This window comes from Ahaetulla prasina, chromosome 2, assembly GCF_028640845.1.
Source record: "Ahaetulla prasina isolate Xishuangbanna chromosome 2, ASM2864084v1, whole genome shotgun sequence".
Classification (NCBI taxonomy): domain Eukaryota; kingdom Metazoa; phylum Chordata; class Lepidosauria; order Squamata; family Colubridae; genus Ahaetulla; species Ahaetulla prasina.
Window position 1 is genome coordinate 249540414 of NC_080540.1, and position 21897 is coordinate 249562310.

Genomic DNA, 21897 nt, shown 5'->3' on the forward strand with positions numbered 1-21897 from the left:
GAAAAAGATTCAGCGAAGCAATCCGGCTGGATCTATCTGGCTCATACGAACAAGTAGCACCAGTGGAGGGAGGCTTCACCCACCTGCTGGGATATCATTACGTCCCATTTTTTACCCTCTGTGCATGCGCAGAATAGGAGTGGGCTTGCATAGCATGCACTCTCCCACGCGCTCCCTTTCCCTAACCGGTAGCAAAGGTAAGTGAATTTTACTGGAGGAGAGATTGCATCTACTTAGCATATATTCTCTTGACTGTTAGAAAATAACAACTTAACCATGGAGGCTTATTTAGATGATCTACCAATATGTTGATAGGAAGGAATGGCATGACTTAGCAGACTGAATGGGGAAATGGGGAAAGTGGACTAAGGCATGAAATTTGAGGGAGGAAGGAAGGAAGGAAGGAAGGAAGGAAGGAAGGAAGGAAGGAAGGAAGGAAGGAAGGAAGGAAGGGGGGGGGAAAGCTACAAAACATATTTGCAATATGCTAAAGACATACACTTCATGTGTCAGATTTCTGTCAGTCTCTGAGTGTGTGGCATTAGCCAGGATTTCTTTTGCTGTATCATTCATGCCCCAGCTGGACCTGGCTTCACAGAAACAAAACTCTGCCAATGATCTCTGGATTCTCTTCCACTCTTGGCTGGTCCTCTCAATGTTTGATTTTGTTACTAACACCTCTTTCTGGGTCAGCAGCCTCTTTTCTAAACCAAGAACTAGGCTGCAGCCAGAGGCATCAGGATGGAGGGGAAGCTAATAATGAAATGGATGGAGGGGAAGCAAATAATGAAAGCTGGGTCATATTTGTCATGACACAGGTTTGACCCTTTTGTATGTATGTCATGACAACTCACACGTACATAGAGGGCAGAGCTTGTGGCATGATGATGAAAGGGAGTGACATAGTGTGCCAGTGGTAACGCAGCATGAACCAGCAGCCTGTGTTTATGAAAAGGATACTGTCTGATTTAATCACTGCAACACAGGCTCTATTACTTTTTAATTTAGTTAAAAAGGACACACTATTTCAGTAGTTTGAGTTTAAAGCTTCTGCTTGAATGAACCATCTTCATATACAAAGGCTTCAAATCAATATAGCGAAAGAAACATCCTACATTTTAAGTGAATTTGTGTTATCTATTTTACAATGATTACATTAATGTCATCATTAAAACATATGAAGAACGGTTGCAGGAATTGGGCATGGCTAGTCTAGAAAAAAGAAGGACTAGAAGTGACATGATAGCAGTATTCTAATATTTGAGGGGCTGATACAAAGAAGAGGGGGGTCAACTTGTTTTCCAAATCACAAGAAGGCAAGACCAGAAATAATGGATGGAAACTAATCAAGTAGAGAAGCAATCTGGAATTAAGGAGAAACTTCCTAAGAGTGAGATCAATTAACCAGTGGAACAGCTTGCCTTCAGAAGTTGTGTTTTTTCAGTCACTGGATGCTTTTAAGAAGAGATTGGATAGTCACTTCTCTTAAACAGTGCATAGCAGGGTTGCCTGCTTGAACAGGGGATTGGACTAGAAGACCTCTAAGGTCTGTTCCAGCTGTATTATGTCTGAATTGAGTTGATTAATGTAATCAGAACAGGACAAAGAGGAACCTCCTTCTTCTTCATTTTCCATTTTCTTCTTCTTCTTTTAACCAAAAGAACATGTGTCACTGGCATACAAAACCATGTAATTTATCTCGACAACAATTCAGTGTGTGTGTATGTGTGAGCTGGCTAGACATGATGAATGGCCGTGTGACCTTTCTGCAGGCATCTCACAATATATTTTTCTTTCCAGTTTTAAACAAATTCAGTGAGAATTAGGAACTGTTATTCGTTCTTCTTTGGTTTGGGTGATGAAAATAGCTGCACATTTTGGATGGTGGGCTACTTTTGATAGACATATTCAGTTTGCTACATTTTGCACATCTTGCTTTATTGTTTCCACACATTTTTGTAGGTGGATCAGCTTACAAAAGAAGAGCCAAGCCTCTTGGAATCTATGTATTCTATTCACACATAGCGATTACCATAGAAATGAAAGACATCTCATTTACACATTTTGACATGCATCTTCTAATAGTGCTGGTCACCACATTTGACAGCCACATTTCTGAAAGATTTCTCTTCCCAAGAAAGATAATTTAGCCTATCATTCGGTAATGGTATAAAAGATCATATAAAGTCTTTATTTTTCTTCATGTTGGTCTTACCATGCCATTGTCAACTGGCATAGTAAGGCTAAAAGTCTTTAAAATATTAAAAATTGATTGATTAAATTGATTTTAATATCTATATTTTTTACTTTTAATTAATTGGGCAGTAGAATAAGTTTTTTAATGATTGTTTTAATTTGTATATTGATGTTTTTATATGCCTGTGAACCGCCCTGAGTCCTTTGGGAGATAGGGCGGTATATAAATTCAAACAATAAATAAATAAATAAATAAATAAATAAATAAATAAAATTAACAGATGCATAATACATGCAATTGTGCACTATGAGTCTTTTAGGATACTACAAAATTCTTTAGTAATACAATCATTATTAGACATCTTTGTTCAATTTTTTTTCCTGGTGAAATGGTAGATATTTCTTAATACAGAAAGTATCCATCAGGTACTGTGGTTCAAAGCCATAGAAAGTGAAAGGTCAAAACCAACCCTTCAAACTGGATCCATAAATTGCCTCACAGTCAACTAAGGAAGATAAAAGTATTGAAATAATATAATTACTTTCCTCAGTTCCATTTAACATTCTAACATTCTTTATATTCAGTGCAACGCAAGCAGAAGATTACCCAAGCAGGAATCCTTGAAGTCAAGATAATCCTATTTTGTTATAGATAGCAAACAAACTTAACCTGGTAAAATGTAAGGCAGAAACCAAGAGACTGAGTTCTAGTCCCATTTTAGGCATGAAAGCAGCTGGGAAATCTTGAGCCAATCATTCTCTTGTCAACCTAAGAAATCGGCAATGGCGAACCAATTCCAAAATCTTGCCAAGAAAAACTCAGGAACCTATCCAGGTAATTTCCAAATCTCCAAGAGTTAACACTGACTTGAATGCACATACTCACACACAGACACACAGACACATATACACAGAGGGAGGGAAGGGGAGAAAGAAAGAAAGAAAGAAAGAAAGAAAGAAAGAAAGAAAGAGAAAGAAAGAAAGAAAGAAAGAAAGAAAGAAAGAAAGAAGGAGAGAGAGATATTATTCTTTTATGCATTTATTTTTGTTTAACTTTTGAAAAAGTTTTCCTGCTAATGCATGCAGCAAAAGTGTATGTGTGTTCTGAAAAGTAGAATGGTGACTGAGGGGCTGTGAGATATCCTAGCTCTATAATATTCTCTGTATTGTTATGTCCATGGGAAAAGTGTGTAGTGCATAAGAACTCTACTGAGTAATCCAGCATTCTTATCCAGCCTTCTGATGAGTTGGGAGTCACTTTTAGGGAAATGTAGGATGAGAACAAATCTGATATTGAATAAAAGGGCAATTTATTAAGAACGAGAATTTTTGGGTGTATGCATGTATAATGACAACCAAAGGTGGGAGGTTTTCCTTCTTCTTATTTCCTGAATGAGGCTTCTCTTTTGTTTCTAGAACATGCCCACACTGAGCAGTTTGCCTACAGTTATTCAAAATAGTGCCTTTTTATATACTGAGCAAAGGACTCTATTGTGAAGATAACATGTCTTAAGCGATGATTAGAAAATAGAGTTTAAGGTGCAGGTTGCATTACACTGTTGAAGGAAGCTAAGAAGGGTACAAATATTGAATATTTTTCATTCCAGAATAGGTTGTGCAATTCTCCGAAGAATGCTTTAGGACTGTGTATGAAGCAACATTTTTAACAGTTAAAGCCACAATGTCTGTTTTTATATTAAGGCTTGAATGATTGCTTCAGAAGTTGCTTGTAGCGGTTTCCAAATGCATTACCTCCAGACCTTTGGGTTGTTGTGTGTGTGTGTGTTTAAGAGAAATAAAGTAAAACAACAGTGAAGGCTGATGCCAGGAACAGGTGTTTGAGCATGGAAAAGGATATGACTGCTTTAACAATTAAAGGGCAGGTGTTTCCATGTGTTCCAAGGTATTTCTCTCAAAGGACATGCCCAGCTTATTTCAGTTTTATCTGTCTGTAATATTGCCATTTAATAAAATCTATCATTTATTTTGTTCTTTGAATGCTTTTCCTAATTACGGAATCTGCTATTTTACCTTCTCTTAGATATAAACAAAAGAAGCTACATGACTTTGGGCACAACCAAATAGCTATGTTAAAAAGCTGTCTATTTTCAGCTAGCATAAAATATGTAAAAGAAAAGGCTATCCTAATTGTTTATTCTTTCATAAAAATGAGATCAGTGACTGGGGCTATCCTTGACATTTTAATGAAGGCAAGTTAAGGGAGGGGATTAGTATATTTATCTGACTTCAATTTTTTTTTCCACCAAGAATTTTCTGCCAGTGTAAAAAAACCCAACATTCATTCTTTTTAACGTGGGTTGGTGAAGAATAGGTGGATGGCAGTTTTCACCATTTATGAAGTTGATGAACAAGTCACAAGTGTGGCAGTGATTCAAATTTGTCGCTGATGGTTGGAAATATTTTTGACCATGGGACTAGCACTTGCTTGAAAGATCACTTAACTGGAATCCCAAAATAGTCTGTCAAATAAGCTGAAGACATGGAATAAGTATATGAAACGAAGTGGGAAGCAACAATTGATAAGATGTGATGTTCATTCTTAAGTAGGGTTAGGGTTAGGGCTAGGGGAGTGCTGGCAATATTCCCAATACTATTCAAATGGTTGGCAACACCTAAAGGAAGCTGACTGGATGACTACAGAAGTGGAATGATATAAGAAAAAATGGACATGCTTCCCCATCCCAAGTAATAATAATGAAAATACTGGGACATGAAACTCCTGGCTCTTCTGGCAGCTGGCAAAAACTGGCTCTTTTTTTATTGTAAATGATCTTCTGTGCAGCATAGCACTAATGCTTTCCTAAAAAAGTGCTGATCCTGTATTTTAAATACAAGTCTCTCTTTCAAAATGGTGCTAAACACATGTTTGAAAACTAAATAGTGTAAATTCAAGAGCCAGATGTTCTTTGCTATACTGTATACTTCAAGCAAAAACTGGCCAAGAAGGGCAATTCCCAATAAATAGGAGGAAGGGATGTGCTGATGTGGCTAATAGGAATTGGGAAATCCCACCCCAATTACATTACCAAGCACATTGTCAGTGAGGTATCATATTAATGGTAAAAACTGTATTAAAGATGACTTTAAGTTACCCCAGCTGCCACTGGGGAATGAGACAAAGTCAATGACACAAGGATGTGACTTAAGAAAAAAAAAAATCAGAAGCTTATTCTTGCTATGGTTAAGGAAATGTAAGAATGAGGCTTGAATCTCACTCCTTAGAGTAGAAAAGATATCAAAAATATGCTTATGGGCATACACTAATTGAAGATAATATAATGCAGCATTCTGGATTATGTGCAAAGCCTTAAACTAGTGCATATTTCCTCAAATTCCTACATGGAAATGTTGCCTTTTCTATACATTATGTTCCACCCTAAGCTTTTCAAGAACTCTATATGAGATAACGCCATGCAAGACTAGGCAAATCTGTTCAACAAATGAGCAGTCTGCATTTATTTAAGGTAAACATTGCACAATAAATGTCACATTTGCTTTCTCATGTTGTTGGTACAAATTCCCATTTTACACACAGCAATTAGAATCAAATTCAGAAGCTTTCAAATCCAGTCAGCTTTGTTATTTGAGTGATGTCTAGGGGGTCCCAGAGTTCACAGAAGAATGCGGCATTGAGTAATGGCTTTATGAATGGTAGAAGAATGACCTATTCAGAGAAAGAGGCCCACATGAAAGATGGTGCTCAGTGAAATAGTCATTTTCTTCATGCACATTAAATGTAAGCATCTGTTTCCTTTAACCTATGCTCAAATTCAAGTTTATCCCCATGTGAAATTGAATTAAACTCTTAATTGGCAAGTATTGTTTGATGTTCATTAGCAAGTAAATAAGCAAACATTCTTATGGCTATCTTGGATAGTAATGGATGGATACTTATGGATAGTAACTATAACACTTAGACTTCTTTTTCTGTTTTTTTTTAACACTTAAGGCAGCTAACAAAATTTAAAGATAAAAACAATGAACTATAAATATTGAATTTTTAGGAATAGGCAACTGTGTGGTAGTTGCACTAACGTTTAATTTTTTCAATTCTGGGATACTGTGCTGGCTGTTTTTAATAACTGCAGTGAAGTTGGGCTCCATAGGATTGCAAAATAGACATTCAGTTGCCAGAGATTGCCTTTTCCCATGAAAAATCATCATAATTGGATTTGTCTATAAAGAAGTAGCAATGGCAGAAAGTGCATTTAGGGAAGAGTGATACTATATTTTTGTGTCCTCAGTTTTGTATAGTTTCTAAAATTCTGGTCCTTGAGTCACAAATAGGTTAGATGCACTAAAATCTTACCAGGTTAAAAAAAATTATTCTAGCTATGTAAATATGGTTGAAAGTTACAGAATAACAGAGTTGGAAGGGACCTTGGAGGTCTTTTAATGATCCAACCCCTCTCAAACCCCTGCTCAAACCCTCAGACAAATGGTTGTCCAATCTCTTTTTAAAAATCTCCAGTGGAGACAAATCATCCCACTAATTGTTTTAACTGTCAGGGGAGTTCTGCTTAGTTTCAATTCCAGATTGTTTCTCTTCTTTGATTAGTTTCCAACCATTGCTTTTTGTCCTGCCTTCAGGTGCTTTGGATAATAGGTTGACCCTCTGTTCTTTGTGGCAAACCCTTAGATATCGGAACACTGCTATCAGGTCATCCTTAGTCCTTCTTTTCATTAAACTAAATATAACTAGGATACCTGAGAGGAAAATAATGAAAACACATAGCCTATATTAATTATACAGTGCTTCTGTGTGCTTCATTATGAACCTATTCTACCATCATTTACCTCCGTCATAATATGGAAGCTGAGATAAATTGCTCTCAGCTTTCTTCCTAGTGGTGAAAAGGGTTTTTATCTAAAGAAGCTTTGCCTCTTCAGAAAAAGCTTGCTTGACAGTGCTAAGGGAATTTTAAAGATGAAATTCCATGTTTCTGATCCCATGAAAACCTTACATGCGGCCAGCATTTGGGGGATTAAACTGGCAGGCTGGATTAGCCCTTCTGAGTGAGAGATCCCCAACCTCTGTTGTGAAAAAAGAAATCCTTAAGTATACTAATAAAAATAAGAATCCGTCAATCTTCAACAATCTTCTTTTAAGCAAGATTTTATTTATTTTTTATTTATTATTTACATTTGTATACCGCCCTTCTCCCGAAGGACTCAGGGCGGTTCACAGCCGAATAAAAATACAATACTATAAATACAGATTAAAAATACAATTAAAAAACTTATTAAAATTGGCCAGAATTAAAATTTGAAACTAAAAACCCATTAAAACCCATTAAAACACATTAAAACACTACCCCAGTCCAGCGCAGATGAATAAATAGGTTTTAAGCTCGCGGCGAAAGGTTCGGAGGTCCGGAAGTTGACGAAGTCCTGGGGAGTTCGCTCCAGAGGCGGAGCCCCCACAGAGAAGGCCCTTCCTGGGTGTCACCAGACGACACTGTCGCGCCGAAGGCACCCTGAGGAGCCCCTCTCTGTGAGAGCGCACGGGTCGGTGAGAGGTATTCGGTAGCAGCAGGCGGTCCCGTAAGTATCCCGGCCCTATGCCATGGAGCGCTTTAAAGACATTCACCAACACCTTGAAGCGCACCCGGAAGGCCACAGGTAGCCAGTGCAGCCGGCGCAGGATAGGTGTCACTCGGGGGCCACGAGGGGCTCCCTCAATCACCCGCCGCCGCATTCTGGACCAACTGAAGCCCCCGGATGCCCCACAAGGGGAGCCCCATGTAGAGAGCATTGCAGTAGTCCAGACGAGACGCCACAAGGGCGTGAGTGACTGTGCACAAGGCATCCCGGTCTAGAAAGGGGCGCAATTGGCGCACCAGGCGAACCTGGTGGAAAGCTCTCCTGGAGACGGCCGTCAAGTGGTCTTCAAAAGACAGCCGTTCATCCAGGAGAACGCCCAAATTGCGCACCCTCTCCATCGGGGCCAATGACTCGCTCCCGACAGTCAGCCGCGGACTCAGCTGGCTGTACCGGGATGCCGGCATCCACAGCCACTCCGTCTTGGAGGGATTGAGCTTGAGCCTGTTCCTCCCCATCCAGACCCGTACGGCCTCCAGACACCGGGACAGCACTTCGATAGCTTCATTGGGGTGGCCCGGTGTGGAAAAGTACAGCTGGGTGTCATCAGCGACAGCTGGTACCTCACACGAAGCCACTGATGATCTCACCCAGCGGCTTCATATAGATGTTGAACAGAAGGGCGAGAGAATCGACCCCGCGGCACCCCACAAGTGAGGCGCCGGGTCGACCTCTGCCCCCGTCAACACCGTCTGCGACGGTCGGAGAGATAGGAGGAGAACCACCGATAAACGGTGCCTCCCACTCCCAATCCCCCAACCGCGCAGCAGGATACCATGGTCGATGGTATCAAAAGCCGCTGAGAGGTCTAATAGGACCAGGGCAGAGGAATAACCCTATCCCTGGCCCTCCAGAGATCATCCACCAACGCGACCAAAGCCGCCTCAGTGCTGTAACCGGCCGGAAGCCGGACTGAACGGGTCCAGATAGACAGTTTCCTCCAGGTGAAGGGGAACTGATATGCCACCATATTTCTACAACCTTCGCCGGGCGAAGGTTGGAGACTGGACGATAATTACCTAAAACAGCCGGGTCCAGGAAGGCTTCTTGAGGAGGGGTTTCACCACCGCCTCTTTCAAGGCGGCCGGAAAGACTCCTCCAACAAGGAAGCACTCGTAATCCCTGAGCCAGCCTCGTGTCACCTCCTGAGTGGCCAGCACCAGCCAGGAGGGCACGGGTCCAGTAAACATGTGGTGGCATTCAATCTACCCAGCAACCTGTCCATGTCCTCGGGAGTCACAGGGTCAAACTCATCCCATACAACATCACCAAGACCGCCCTCAGACGTCTCGTCCGAATCGCTGCAATCTTGGTCCAGACCGTCCTTCAGCTGAACGATTTTATCGTATAGATAACCGTTAAACTCCTCAGCACGTCCCTGTAACGGGTCATCCCGCTCCCCCTGGTGAAGGAGGGAGCGGGTCACTCGGAACAGGGCAGCTGGGCGGTTATCTGCCGACGCAATGAGGGAGGACGCGAAGCAACGCCTCGCATCCCTCAGTGCCACTAGGTAGGTCCTAGTATAGGATCTAACTAGTGTCCGATCAGCCTCTGAACGGCTGGACCTCCAGGAACTCTCTAGGCGTCTTCTCCGGCGTTTCATCCCCCTCAGCTCCTCGGAGAACCAAGGAGCCGGTTGGGACCTACGCCGGGTCAGAGGCCGCAAAGGCACGACCCGGTCTAAAGCCCCGGCCGCCGCCCGCTCCCAGGCTGCAGCCAGTTCCTCTGCCGTGCCGTGAGCCAGATCCTCAGGAAGTGGCCCAAGCTCCGTCCGAACCTCTCTGGGTCCATCAGGCGCCTGGGACGGTACCAACGTAATGGTTCCGCCTCCCGCGGTGTTGGGTAGCGGTCAGAAAGTCCAGGCGAAGGAGAGAGTGATCTGACCATGACAAAGGTTCAATGACTATTTCCTTTAAGTCCAGATCTCTCGACCACTGACCAGAGACAAAAATCAGGTCCAGTGTGCCACCCCCGATGTGAGTGGGGCCATCCACTACTTGAGTCAGGTCCAAGGCCGTCATGGAGGCCAAGAACTCCCGAGCTACCGTCGATGACGAGCCGGCAGATGGCAGGTTAAAGTCCCCCATGACTAAAAGTCTGGGGGTCTCCACCGCCACCCCGGCAAGCACCTCTAGGAGCTCGGGCAGGGCCGCTGTCACGCAGCAAGGAGCCAGGTACGCGACCAGCAAGCCCATCTGACATCTATGACCCCACCTCACAAAGAGGGATTCACACCCGGATATCTGAGGTACAGTGGTCTCCCTCGGCTCTAAACTCTCTTTAATCACAACCGCCACCCCTCCACCCCTACCCTGGGCCCTCGGCTGATGGAATGCACGGAAACCCGGTGGGCACATCTCAACCAGGGGCACACCCCCTTCATTGCCCAACCAGGTCTCCGTAACGCCTATAATATCCGCGGCACCCCCCTGAATTAGATCATGTATTAGGGGGGCCTTATTGGCCACGGACCGTGCGTTGCATAACATCAGACGGAGGCCCAGGTCCTGAGGGTCCTGACCATCCGGGGAACGGGTAAAGTTAGGGGGATCGGGGCACGCGATCGCCTGCATACATCGAACGCGTGACCCCCTATATCGATACGATCCCCCCCTTCCGCCATATCTGCCCCTCCCACTTACCGTGCCAATAGACTCACCCTCACACAAAGGAACACCCTCCCCCCCCATAACCTCCGAACCCATTTGATAATCGCCACGAGCATGCGCTGGAACTGGTTTCCCTCCCGACGGGCTACCCCCATCACCCGCCCTACCCCTCCCACCCCTTAAAAATGCCCTGTCTAAAAACCCCCAAAGGCTCTTTCTTCTCGCATGCCACCTCTGTGGGTCCCAAGACCCGTCATTGAGGCCGGCCCTTGGTAGCGATACGGGCCATTCCTGCGAGGCGGGGGCTCCTCGCAGGCGCAAGAGTTCACGTGCAGTGTAGCGCATAGGAAAGTGCGAATCGGCGAGGGATGCTAAGGTGGTAAAATCCCAAAGTAATAGAAATGGTGAGTCTTCTAGCGGGAGTCCAGTTGGTCAAAGGACAGATGGAGCAGGAACCGGGTAGCGATAACAGAACAGGAACAGACAGGCCGACAGTCTCCATAGCATGCCTATGGGAAGCAGTTCTACAGATCTTAATCAGGTAGACGTGGCTAGCGGTCAGTCCAAGCCCCGAGACCAGTCCAAGCTAGTCCAATCCAGTCCAATCCACTCCATCCCGCTGATGGAAATGCATGACCGCCCAGTTTAGATGACCCATGGTCCGGGGTAGGGATAGAGGGGAGCGGAAATAAAATGGAGCAAGCCAGGCCATAAGGCCACAAAGGAAAATACGATGGAGCAAGCCAGGCCACCAAGGGCCATTCGATGACACATGATGGAAGCTGCGACCAAACAGGCCACAAGAGGGGACAAACCTCAGCCATGGTTCCGGCCTCCTCTCCCACCGAGGCATTACCACACCCATCCTCGGTGGGGCTGCCTAATACAGGGCGCCGTTGGACAGGCACCCCGCGGTCCACACAGCCCCGCCGGGCCCAACCAGCACCGATGGAACTGGCGCCGATGGAACTGGCGCCGATGGAACTGGCGCAAGCCCACCGACAGGCAGAACGGGCGGGATTCGCGCCAGCGAAACCAGGCCGAATCCACACCCGAAGCCGCCGGAGCCAGGTTGAATCACCGACGATCTCACGCCGCTGAAATTCGCCAAGATCGCCGGGTCGCCGCTGGAAAGGGCTCCGCTAGGCCGGGCTCGCCGCTGGACCGCTGGACCGCTGGGCAGGGCTCCGCTGGGCAGGGCTCCGCTGGGCAGGGCTCCGCTGGGCAGGGCTCCGCTGAGCAGGGCTCGCCACTGGGCCGCTGGGCAGATCTCCGCTAAGCAGGGCTCGCCACTGGGCCGCTGGGCAGGGCTCGCCACTGGGCCGCTGGGCAGGGCTCGCCACTGGGCCGCTGGGCAGGGCTCCGCTGGGCAGGGCTCCGCTGGGCAGGGCTCCGCTGGGCAGGGCTCCGCTGGGCAGGGCTCCGCTGGGCAGGGCTCCGCTGGGCAGGGCTCCGCTGAGCAGGGCTCGCCACTGGGCCGCTGGGCAGATCTCCGCTAAGCAGGGCTCGCCGCTGGGCAGGGCTCCGCTCCGCTGGGCAGGGCTCCGTAAAACGAGGCAGGGCCGCTCCGCTGGGCAAGGCAGGGCCAGAACCGAGGCCGAGGCCGGCGCCTGCAACAAACAGCAGGCCTCCCTCGCCTCCCTCGCATCTCCGCTTCCTCCAAAATGGCCGCCCCCTTCCGGACCGCCACTCCGTCCCTCGGCCCGTTCTCGGCTGTCGCATGACCGAGAGGCCACAAACCTCTCCAGCGGCAGCCAGACCGATCGAACCACACGCCGAGGGACCGGAGCAGCCTGGTAAGTTAGCCCAAAGCCTCCATTTCAAGGAAAAGCCGCCATCGCCGATTCGGGCTCCTCTAGGTCGCTACCATTCTCGCGCATGCGCAGAGCCTAGTTTAAACGTCACCACAAGATGTGGTGTTTCATCTACAGGTTTTATAAGATGAACTTAATTGTCTGGATTGTTCATCCTTTCAAGATTCAGACTGAGCTGTGAGTCAGATACAACCTTGACTCATGACCTTCATTGAAAACAGATTTGTCTAAAACGTGTTTATAAATCAATAAGTTGCATTTTACTTCAAAAAAGTTTATTGCAACAATGCTGGATTCTTCTTGATTTTATGAAAATATATTTCCCGCAGTATATATTCCAACTGAGCATTCACAGACATGCCATGCATTCACTGATGTAATTTAGTCGAGGGAAATACAGTTCCTTTCAATAAGCTGTTATTATTGGTTTTATTGGTTTTGAATACAGGTATATATATATTTTTTTATGTCAGGTGCCATGATGATTTCTTACTCCATATATCATTTCATTAGAACTGAAAATAGGCATATGCAAAGCTGTACGGGAGAGAAATACCTAAAATCTGTTAACCTTATTTGGTGTTCCTAGCATTCAGCAAGCAACTGCACTTCATCATAATCTGAAGCAAAACAAATGTCTAGTGTGGGAATTTCATCATGCTCAACAATGAAGTGGTTTGGGTCAGTGAATTCCTCTTTTCCCTAGCTCAGTCTATAAACTTACATTCTACTACCATCCATCATATCCAGCTGACACATTAAGAACATGGCATTCTGCTGTTAAATTTCATATTTGAAAGAAAAATAATTCCCTCCTACCTCTGCCCTTGGCTCTTACACAAAGGTTTAAGCTTTGCTTATGTTTTAAGTCCACTTAAAATATTGGAGGCATAGGTTTGCATTCATTCCCAATTTCTTGCTCTTTTAAGTAGTAAATATGTGTAGGTGGGGGTAGTTTTATAAACAGAAATGTGTATTCCCCATTTTTCTTAGATCTGGCTGTTCAAAATGCTTGACATGTACAATATACTGAGAGCACTGAACTAGTATATACTGTACTGCAAATTTCCTTGCATAAGATTTAAATAGTTTTTGAATTTAACAGTGGTACGAGGTTAATGTTAAATATTTTCATACCTTTTTGTGGTGTTTTATTCAGATATGTATCATGCTGGGAAGGAATTAAAGTCACTTTATTTCAAATCTGCCTAAAACAATGATACTCCAGTAGCAACAATGACCTCAGTGTGTAGTGCTATAAAATGCTATGCTGTCTATTAACTTTAACACACTAGTAGAAAAGCTCTTGCTTCAAGATGACATCTCGTGGCTTCAGTAGGACAATAATTCAGCCCTTCCCCTGTGGTGGATCTCATAACAGCACTGGTTTTTCTGCTGTTCTTAAAACTTTTCAGTCTACCTAATATCACCATTCCTCCATTCCACCAATAACCATCCACAGCAATAGCCTTTAAATTTCATTTTATTATTTATTAGATTGATTTATTCCAGTGCCACAAATGTAACTTTGGGTAGTAAAAACACATTACAAATAATTCAAAAAGAAATAAAGCAAAACATTTAATGGTAATTGAGAACAAACACAATAACACTCAACAGTACTAACATTGCACAGTTGTAACCCCAATTTGTTGATGCATGCTTCATGCCTCTTGTGAAGAGCCAAGCTCAGATGAAAATTATCTAAAACATGGATCCAGAAATGGTTTCTTTAGGAGGGATACATGATCAACTCTTTAAGTATTGGCAAGACTATCTCTCAAGGAAGAGACTCCTGCGCGTGCGCAAGATGGCGCTGCTGTAAGATTCGGCTCAGCGGATCTGAGCTCGCCGGGCGAATGGCAGTATCGGGTCCGCTCGTCTAGCTGTTTTTGCCCCCCGGTCCGGTAGACGATCTTCCTCGCAGCCGCGGGAGAGGTCTGCGGACCTTTTAGGACCCGCGGCTGCTGAGAACGGGCCGGGAGGGCGATCGGCGAAAGACGGCGGCCATTTTAGGTGCCGGGGATGAGGTGGCGTTTTAGTCGGCGTTCGGCTAGGGTGCTGCCCCTCCCAGCTCTTCCTGGTTTGCTCCCTATGTTTTTTATCCTAAGAACTCTCAAGGACTCTTAAGGACTCGCTCCTGTGATTAACAACTGCCCCCCCTCGATATCGATATCAGAGGGTGGGGGCGACTTCGGAGGACACCGGAGGTAAGGAGGGCGGTGTAGCCTATTTGGCCTGGCTTTCCTTGCTTCCGGGTTTGTCTGTTATAAGATCTCCCCTGTCGCAAGCACAAGATCTTCCCTCTCACAAGGACAACTGTGGTCCCTTTGATACCAGAGAGGAGGAGGACGTTTTTGGCCTGCCTTTTGATCCGGTTTGGCTTGGCTCCCTAATTGCGGCGATGCTTGATCCCTTCCCTGTGTGTTGGGGATTTTGGGACGTATACCAACTTTTGGGCATTTTTTGATCTTTTGGGGAGCTGTCAGGAGTGGATGGGCTGTACTGGAGTCGGACTGGAGTTCTGGGAGCTGCTAGGAGTGGATGGGAGTGCCATCTGAAACAGCGATGGGCGTGAGGCGGCTTGGATGGCGGCCATGGGGCGCCTCCCCTTCCCCCCCCTCTTCTTGGGACCCGGATGTTTCTCTGGACAGATTGTGCTATTTAAGTCCTGGACTATTAGTTGCTGATTATGGACTTACTAAGATTGTACCATGGGTTTGATGGTTGAGTATATTTTACATCTTATATGCTACATGTTACATCTCATATCCCACTTGTACCATGGAGATTGACCGTCCATTTTTACATCTTATGTCATCTTATATCTGGATCCTAAGTCGAGAGCTACCTCAGGAGAACATCCCTGTTAACATCTCTGCCAGCCTAGGATGATCTATCTTCTGCTGACTTTTACTGTATTGTATGCGCTATTCTAGAACTGAACTCTTGCACCTGCGAGGTGCCCCCGCTTCGCGGGAACGGCCTGTTACACTACCGAAGGCCGGCCTCTATGACGGGTCTTGGGACCCACAGAGATGGCACGCGAAGAGGAGGAGCCTTTGGGGGTTTTTAGACAGGGCATTTTTAAGGGGTGGGAGGGTAAGGACGGGTGTTGGGGAAACCCGTTGGGGGTCCAGTTCCTGCAGTGCTCATGGCGGTAAGTCTATAGGTTCGGAGGTCACGGGGGTTTGTGTTCCGTCGGTTGAGGGTGGTTCTATTTGCACGGTAAGTGGGAGGGGCAGATATGACGGAAGTGGGGGCTCATATCGTTCTTTGGGGGCGCGCGCTCGATGTTTGCAGGCGACCGCGCGCCCCGAGCCCCCAGACTTCTCCCGTTTCCCGGATGGTCAAGACTCTCAGAGCCTGGGCCTTCGGCTGATGCTGTGCAACGCACGGTCCGTGGCCAATAAGGCCCCCCTAATTCATGATCTTTTCCAGGGGGTGCCGCGGACCTTATGGGCGCATGGAGACCTGGTGGGGTGCAGAAGGGGGCGTCCCCCTGGCCGAGATGTGCCCCCGGGGTTTCCGTGCATTCCACCAGCCGAGGGCCCAGGGTAGGGGTGGGGGGGTGGCGGTTGTGATTAGAGAGAGTCTGGAGCCGAGGGAGACCACTGTACCTCAGATTGCCGGGTGCGAATCCCTCTTTGTGAGATGGGGTCATAGGTGTCAGATGGGCTTGCTGGTCGCGTACCTGGCTCCTTGCTGCGTGACAGCAGCCCTGCCCGAGCTCCTGGAGGTGCTTGCTGGGGTGGCAGTTGAGATCCCCAGACTTTTAGTCATGGGGACTTTAACTTGCCATCTTCCGCTCGCCATCGACAGCAGCTCGGGAGTTCATGGCTTCCATGACGGCCTTGGACCTGACCCAAGTAGTTGATGGCCCTACTCACATTGGGGAGGCACTTTGGATTTGATTTTGTCTCTGGTCAGTGGTTGAGAGATCTGGACTTGAAGGAAATAGTCATTGAACCTTTGTCATGGTCAGATCACTCTCTCCTTCGCCTGGACTTTCTGACCGCCATTCAACACCGCAGGGAGACGGAGCCGATCGTTGGTTCCGTCCCAGGCGCCTGATGGACCCGGAGAGGTTCGGACGGAGCTTGGGCCACTTCCTGAGAGTCTGGCTCACGGCACGGCTGAGGAACTTGTTGCGGCCTGGGAACAGGCAGCGGTGGGGCCCTAGACCGTGTCGTGCCTTTGCGGCCTCTGACCCGGCGCAGGTCCCAACCGGCTCCTTGGTTCTCCGAGGAGCTGAGAGGATGAAGCGCCGGAGAAGACGCCTAGAGAGTTCCTGGAGGTCTAGCCGTTCGAGGCTGATCGGACACTAGTGAAGTCCTATAATAGGGCTTACCTAGTGGCATTGAGGAAGCGAGGCGTAGCTACGCCTCCTCCTCATTGCATCGGCAGATAACCGCCCAGCCGCCCTGTTTCGGGTGACTCGTTCCCTCCTTCATCAGGGGAGCGGGATGACCCGTTGCAGGGGCGTGCTGAGGAGTTTAACGGTTATCTATACGATAAAATCGCTCAGCTCGGGACGGTCTGGACCAGAATTGCGGTGACTCAGATGAGGCGTCTGAGGGTGGTCTTGGTGACATTTTGTGGGATGAGTTTGACCCTGTGGCTCCGAGGACATGGACAGGTTGTTGGGTAGGCTGAATGCTACCACGTGTTTACTGGACCCGTGCCCTCCTGGTTGGTACTGGCCACTCAGGAGGTGACACGAGGCTGGCTCCAGGCAATTACGAGCGCTTCTTTGGTGGAGGAGTCTTCCCAGCCGCCTTGAAAGAGGCGGTGGTGAGACCCTCCTCAAGAAGCCTTCCTGACCCGCTGTTTTAGGTAATTATCGTCCGGTCTCCAACCCGCTCATGCGAAGGTTGTAGAGAGTATGGTGGCATATCAGTTTCCCTTGCACCTGGAGGAAACTGTCTATCTAGACCTGCTCCAGTCCGGTTTCCGGCCCGGTTACAGCACTGAGACGGCTTTGGTCGCGTTGGTGGATGATCTCTGGAGGCCAGGGATAGGGGTTGTTCCTCTGCCCTGGTCCTATTAGACCTCTCAGCGGCTTTCGATACCATCGACCATGGTATCCTGCTGCGCCGGTTGGGGGATTGGGAGTGGAGGCACCGCTTATCGGTGGTTCTCCTCCTATCTCTCCGATCGGTCGCAGACGGTGTTGACAGGGGCAGAGGTCGGCCCGAGGCGCCTCACTTGTGGGGTGCCGCAGGGTCGATCCTCTCGCCTTCTGTTCAACATCTATATGAAGCCGCTGGGTGAGATCATCAGTGGCTTCGTGTGAGGTACCAGCTGTACGCTGATGACACCCAGCTGTACTTTTCCACACCGGCCACCCCAACGAAGCTATCAAGTGCTGTCCCGGTGTTTGAGGCCGACGGGTCTGGATGGGGAGAAACAGGCTCAAGCTCAATCCTCCAAGACAGAGTGGCGGTGGATGCCCGCATCCGGGTACAGCCAGCTGAGTCCACGACTGACTGTCGGGGGCGAGTCACTGGGCCCGATGGAGAGGGTGCGCAACTTGGGCGTCCTCCTGGATGAACGGCTGTCTTTTGAAGATCATTTGACGGCCGTCTCCAGGAGAGCTTTTACCAGGTTCGCCTGGTGCGCCAGTTGCGCCTTTCTAGACCGGGATGCCCTGTGCACGGTCACCACGCCTCGTGACGCCTCGCCTGGATTATTGCAATGTTTCTACATGGGGCTCCCCTTGAAGGGCATCCGGAGACTGCAGTTAGTTCAGAATGCGGCTGCGCGGGTTATAGAGGGAGCCCCTCGTGGCTCCCGTATGACACCTATCCTGCGCAGACTGCACTGGCTACCTGTGGCCTTCCGGGTGCGCTTCAAGGTTCTGGTAACCACCTTTAAAGCGCTCCATGGCATAGGGCCGGGCTACTTACGGGACCGTCTACTGCTACCGGATACCTCTCACCGGCCCGTGCGCTCTCACAGAGAGGGACTCCTCAGGGTGCCGTCAGCTAGACAGTGTCGTCTGGCGACGCCCAGGGGAAGGGCCTTCTCTGTGGGGGCTCCCACCCTCTGGAACGAACTCCCCCCAGGACTCCGTCAACTTCCAGGCCTCCCGACCTTCCGTCGCGAGCTTAAAACACACCTATTTATCTGCGCGGGACTGGACTAGTTTTTTAAATTTTCTAAATTTTAAATTTTTAAATTTTATAGGGGTTTTAATTGGTTTTAATATTTATATTATTTTTAATAATTAGGCTTTCTGAATATGTTTTCTTAATGGTTTTCTTAATTTGTATATATATGTTTTTTATCTGCCTGTGAACCGCCCTGATTCCTTCGGGAGATAGGGCGGTATATAAATTTAATAAAAAAAAAAAAAAGGATAACTTGCCAGGACAAGCTTGTTGATCAAAAAGTTGGCAGTTCAGTCGTTCAAATCCCTAGTGCATGTAACAGGGTAAACTCCTGTTACTTGTCCCAGCTTCTGCCAACCTAGCAGTTTGAAAGCACATAAAAATGGATGTAGAAAAATAGAGACCACCTTTGGTGGGAAGGTAACAGTATTCCATGTGCCTTTGGCAGTTAGTCATGCCAGCCACTTGACCGCGGAGACGTCTTTGGACAGCAGTGGCTTTTCAGCTTTGAAACAGAGATGAGCACCACCCCCTAGTGTCAGGAACAACTAGCATATATGTGTGAGGAGAACTTTTATCTTTACCTTTAACCATAGTTTCCTAGAAGCCTTAGCTAACAAGGAGGAACATGAGTCCAATGCATGGGTGACTGAGCTGACAAGTCAGAGAATCTTGTCCACTTTATCACGATCAATGGAATAAACCTCATCCCAGATAAGTGGACTAGATTTTATCTCAGTCACCTCATTTGCTCTTCTTGCTCTCACAAACCTTTTCTCTTTCATATCTCTACCTAACCTCTCAAGCTAATTTAAAGAAGAGGAAGAGGAGAAGGAGGAGGACGATGAGGATGGATGGGTCGTAAAAAGCTTTGTCACCAATCTTTTAAGACTACTTTTTTACTTATTCCTTTTATGAGAACATGGAGGAAGGAACAAGAGTTAAGCTGAAATGGGCTGAATGTTTTGGACCCTTTCCTCAGTAATATGACCACTGGTGAATATTTTTTTAAAATCCCAAGTGATTGATAGGAATTGTTTCAATTCTCTAAATAGTCCTAGAGCATTTTGATATGGCAGAATAAAATAATGATTATTTTATTTTTTAAAAAGTAATTTTAAAAGCTTCAGTCAGGAGGATGAATTTTTCTGGATTGCCCAACAGTGCAAAAGAAAGGCAACATCCATAGGGGAACATTTCAATTTTGAATATTTAATGGACCATTGTAACATAAAATGCTGTGGAGAGAAAAACCATTTTAAAGTAAATTAAAATACCTTGACAATATCAATTGAACTTTGGCAACTCAGCCAAGCGATCCAGTAATAAAGGCTTTCAAAGAAAAATGATGAAAATAGAAGACATGTTTATAAATATGCATGTCATCAATTTCATTTGGGTTATGGGATAATTTTGCCTTCTGGGGAATTAAAATATCATGTTCACCAGATTGTATCATAGATTATCCATTAGTAAACTATTCATATGATTTTATGTAGGTTCTTTTGTCAGCAACACAATGGAAAATAATGTTCCTTTAACTAGTACATTTAGAAGTAGAAAGCATTATGGATGGGTGGCTTTTAGAGAATTTTATTCATCTTCACTACTCAGAAAGCTTTTATATGAATATACAGCTTGTATGCATGCATGCCCCTTCTCACTGTAGGGATGGTATAGATCTTCCTCAATATCGGGTTTTCTACCAGAGGCCTGCGAGTATGTGGTTTCTGGACACCACAGGTAGCCCTCAACTTACAACCACAATTGAACCCAAATTTTATGTTGTTAAATGAGAAATTGGGTTAAGTGAGTTTTGCCACATTTTATGACTTTTCTTGCCACATTTGTCAAGTGACTCAGAAGGTTGCAAAAGCTGATCACATGACCCCAGGACACTGCAGCCATCATAATAAATATGAGTTATTTGTCAAGCATCTGAATGTAAATCACGTGACCATGGAGATGCTGCAACAGTCATACGTGTGAAAAATGATCATAAGTCACTTTTTCAGTGCCATTGTAATTTCAAATGGTCAAGAAGCGAACTGTTATAAGCCGAGAACTACCTGTAGCTTAGCCTTTTCTAGCACTGTATTCTTCAGGACAGAAATTGTGATTCCTGGGATCTGTTGGAGCACTCTCTGAGGTTAGGAGTTGTAGCCTTGAATGTTCCTAGCACCACTTTGACTTTACTTTCCATATCTTCTCTAGTTCTTCCTTTAGGTCTTCATTCCAGCTTCTCATACTACTTCTTCCTGATGTTGCTATCAGATGGCACAACTACATCTATAACCATGACTGTCTTCAGGTCCTTGTCTACTACCATGTTGTTTGATTGATTGGCCAGTACTAGCCTGACAGATATACATTATCTTTTTTATGTTAAAAAAAGCCCAGTTTTCATTTTTCTGCTACATTTTTATTTAAAGATGTACCATGTCTTATTTCTAATCATACATCATTTAATAAACATCAAATTAAAGTAACAGTTCATTACATATTACATTGGATATATCCACAGAACTAAGCCATACATATACGAGGCATCTATTTCATTTCAAGTTGCCTCTTTAATACCATCAGCATCTGCCTGCTCCTACTGCTTATGTAGTGCTCTTTCAAATACTTCTACTTGATTCTAAATATCCAAAGAGTCATTGGTTTCCAAACATGATGCTCCATGCTTATGGTACAACTTTGTGTCTACTTAGTGAAAATGTTTCTTACTCCATTTTCTTCTTCTTATGGATTGCCTAAAGAATAACAAAAGAAAAATAAGGGCGGATTGTTGATAATAAAATAAAAAAAAAATAAGGGAGAGGAGAAAGGTTACTTCACTGAGTAGGAACCTTTTCTTCTCTGAAAAACTCTTAAACTTTCTGTTAGAAATGTAGAACATGAAAACAATTCCTCCTCTCAGTTTTTGAGGAAGTCATTAATAGATATTCAAAAAGGAAAAAAAAACTTTCTTGGACTAGTGGGATTCTTTAGCATTATGAAGAAAAGACAGGACTATGTCAATGATTAGGCAAAACAAAGGACTTTTCAAAATATTTACAGTAGGATGGGAGCAGCCTGGAATTGCAAATTATTCCAACTCAGGAATTATATATTTCATTTAGATACCACATTGGAAAAAGAAGAAAGATTATGGACATATATAATCTCCACTTCAACTTGAATAGGAGGGTGTCAGTGCTGAATACTTTTTACTCCTACATAATGTCTGCAATTTTAGAAATGTTAAATGGAGAAGTGGAAGCATGAATGAATGACATTTATCAGCTTTGCTTGCAGGAGCTCAAAATGATGCTTAGGACATCTACTGGATGAGTCTCAATCTTGCAAGACTTTATTTATTTTTATTTTTATTTATTTATTTTGTCATAACAGTATACATAAGCATAAGTATGAAAATAACTATATAACATATAAGCATATAAATGAGCATAAGTATGTAATAACTATATTAATTGGATATTTATTTATTTATTTTATTTATTTACATTTATATCCTGCCCTTCTCCGAAGACTCAGGGC